Here is a 3,624-nt window from a genome sequence, read left to right on the forward strand (position 1 = left end):
CAGTATTGTTTAGCTTATATATCTTATATGCTTCAAAATGGCAGGCATTTTACGGCACAACGGACATAAAGACTGGGCTCGCCTGCAGGGTCCGGCCGGGCTACACCACACTGTCTCTGACTAGTGAAAGACAGAATATTGACTGCAAACAGACGTGTAACATCTGGTTACCATGGTTTCACATGGCAGGATTACTGTGCATGTATGTAAAATTAGGACACTAAAGTCACACATGGGAAACAATATATCCAGGCTATTTATTTATATATATATAGTTATATATAGTTCTGTAGTTCTGCTGTTTTTTATTTCTGAAGATTAAAAAATAGATATTAGAAGCACTGTATAATTATATTTATGTATGTATCTGATTGGTGTATCCCAGTACTCTAAGTCTTAGGTCGCCAAAGACAAAGCTGTATATCTGAGTAGTAAGTGTATATTTTTGCAGAAAAGAAACACAACTTAATTAACATCAGAATGTATGCAAATTATGCAATAACAATGAAAAGTAACAAGAATTCCTTCTGTGCTCCAGAAAGTCACTTATATCTAGTTGGACGGCTAGATGAACACCGCTTCAGTTCCCAAACCTCTCCCCAGGGGCACCTCAGCCGTTCCATGTATTTGTTAAATTTTACCACCGAAATATGGTGTGCTAGTGGGTGAGTTGAAAAACACATGGGTGTATTGGATGGTTGTGGCAAACACTGGGATGATTTTCAGAGAGGTTATGAAATGACTAAGCTGACACACTTTGAGGGACATAAAATCATTGTTTTACACCAACGAAAAGATCATTAAAACATAATTTTGAGAGTCAAAATCTATGTGCATATATAGATATTGACATAGATATAAACATAGACATAGATAGAGACATAGATATGTGTGTATGCGTGTATAGACAGTACACTGGCCTGATGACCATAAACGAAGAATATTTGTATATTAATGAACATTTACTGCAGTTCTATTGAACGAACTGCACCGTTTCTCTGCCTCTCGTCCCACACTTGCTTTTAATTATTCCCCCAGATTTGCCTTTAATCATCGTTACTGTGCCTTCCTCTTCCTTCCCTTAATTTAAAAATCAAAGCATTAGCACACCTTTGCCGGGGGGGGGGGGGTTGTTTTGCAGCCCGGAGCTGCCCGCCCCTTCAGCCCATACCCGCGAGCCGCCGGGCCTGGCCGATGGAGGCGCATCGCCGCATCACGTGACCACCGCGCCCGGCGGCTCGCCGCTGGACATCCTCCAGCAAATATGGATTATGTTAAAGCGGTCAGCGGATTGACAGGGAAATGCTAATGCATCCCAGATGGACACCTCATGGGGACAAGCAGGCAGTATAGAGCAGGAGCACTGTTTGGCAGGTCCATCATTCCGTCATTAAAGGCCACATTATTACTTACAAGCAGGCTTGCATGACAATTTTCAGGGACAGAGAAAGAGTCCCACCCAATAGCGGCCCCCCCAGGAACGCAGCAGGTTAGCCAGCACTAAAACCCTCGCCTGTCCTGTTCGGAAAGCATTACATCATGTGAAACACACTTAAGGCGCTCTTAATTGTTGAATATTGCTCTGTTCGGTCCATAACGATGATGGAGTATCCCTATATTAGCCTCTGCTGGGGTCTCCCCTGATGGAATATTCCGCCGGTGATATAAAAATGAACCGGAGGATTCGAGAAATGGTTAAGTAGCAGGGTGGAATATAGAATGGTATCGCTGGTAAAACTGCATGATGAAAAAGCTAGCCGGTCCGCGTTGCTATCCAGCGTCTAAAAAGCTAGCCGGTCCGCGTCGCTATCGAGCGTCTAAAAAGCTAGCTGGTCCGTGTCGCTATCCAGCGTCTAAAAAGCTAGCTGGTCCGCGTCGCTATCGAGCGTCTAAAAAGCTAGCTGGTCCGCGTCGCTATCGAGCGTCTAAAAAGCTAGCCGGTCCGCGTCGCTATCGAGCGTCTGTGTTGGGTTTTCTGCTGTACAAGCAGAACGATAATGGTGGCTTAAATCTAAGCACACTTCTGGGAAGACCTTTTGTCCTGTGACTTAAGGAAAACAATAGAATAACAGGGGATGGTTTTACTTCAGTTCAGCGGGGCCCTGTGCTTCAGGCCGTGTAAAACAATTGCTGTTAGAGTAAGGGACTGTTTCGGCTCTTTCGTCTCATTCCATGATACCATGTAATAGCAAATATCCTTTATCACTCATCCTGCTAATTCAGGATTATTTCTGTAAATGACAGTTTTTGATGTCCAGTGTTGACAGTCCAGTCGGTCGGATCTTCTTCACATCGTTGCTTTTTTGGGGATGATGTCGGTCCCGAATGACCGCAGTCTGGAATAGCGCGGGCTGCCCTGACCAAACCCAGCGAGCTGTGACCTGCCCCCCAAAAAAAGAGGACATGTCCAAGAGCATGAGAGATTATGATCCTTAAAAGGGCGCAATTAACGGTGTCAGGGCTGCCTTTGAACCCCTCCCGGAAGGCTTGGTGTCCACAGGGGAGCAGGCAGCCAAGATGCTCGGGGCATTGTTAGTGGTCTTTGCCTCGGGCTCCCAGAATTTAGGCCGGCCACCAGCAGCTGTGGGTTGCTTGTGCTCTCGCGGGGCACCCTAGCCTCCCCCCCCCCCCCCCCATTCACACACACACACTCACCGCCCCGGCCGGGGTACGACAGGCAGCCCCATGTGACTCTCTGGAGGGGTGGGGTCAGGCGAGCCGCGTTAGGTGGCCGGTGATAAATTTGCTGTGACAGTTCTAAATGGCGCCGCTTGTGCTTGTAATTAATTCCAGCAGCACCTGAGGCTGCTCACTGGCCGCCACCGGCGTGGCCGGGCGCCGCGTGGCTAATGAGGCCGTATTACCGCCAACATTAAATCCCAGCTAAACCCGGAGGCCAGGCTGGGCCAACGAGGATTCGGGACGTTGTGCCGGTGCGTATGCATGCACCAGGTCACAAAAACAATTCGCCCACTAAAATATACTGCCACCGCATCATCTGAGGACAAGGAGCATTTGAAACAACGGCAGCTCTAGTGAGGTCCGTCCACAGCACAGGGCCCCTGAAATTCTCAAAGAACTGAAATGATCATCAATTTTTTTGCTACAGGGGCCCCCCAAGTAAAAATTTGCCTAGGGCCCCTGAAAAGGTAGGGCCAGTTTGAAAATATATGCCAGGACTGTGAAAACAGATTACGGTGAATACAATAATTCCGGTTTTATTCCGGAAGGAAGTGGAACCTCCTTGCAGCATTGCCTTCCGGGGGCCGCTTGGGGGCCTCTTCCTGTATGCGCTGACCCAATGTCCCCCCGCGCTGATGACAGACAGTATAGAGTCTTTAAAGTACCCTTTGTGCTTCTCAGTGACTTTTTATTGCTGTTAATGTCCCTCATTAAGTCAAATATAGTAAATCTGGACATTAAAGGCACAGCTCGGCACCACAGTTAATCCTCATTTGGCTTGCAGGGCTGCTGGGTAATTGCCAGGGAGACACGCGCCTCCATGCCGCTGACACTCTGTCATACTCGGCGCCCTCGCATTCCCTGCGAGAAGGCGCCAGCAGGAGGCCTCGGGAATGCATCGCCGGCCCGCACTGGCGCATTGTTATTGCATCAAATCACATG

The sequence above is a fragment of the Paramormyrops kingsleyae genome, chromosome 16, assembly GCF_048594095.1.
Source record: "Paramormyrops kingsleyae isolate MSU_618 chromosome 16, PKINGS_0.4, whole genome shotgun sequence".
Lineage (NCBI taxonomy): Eukaryota > Metazoa > Chordata > Actinopteri > Osteoglossiformes > Mormyridae > Paramormyrops > Paramormyrops kingsleyae.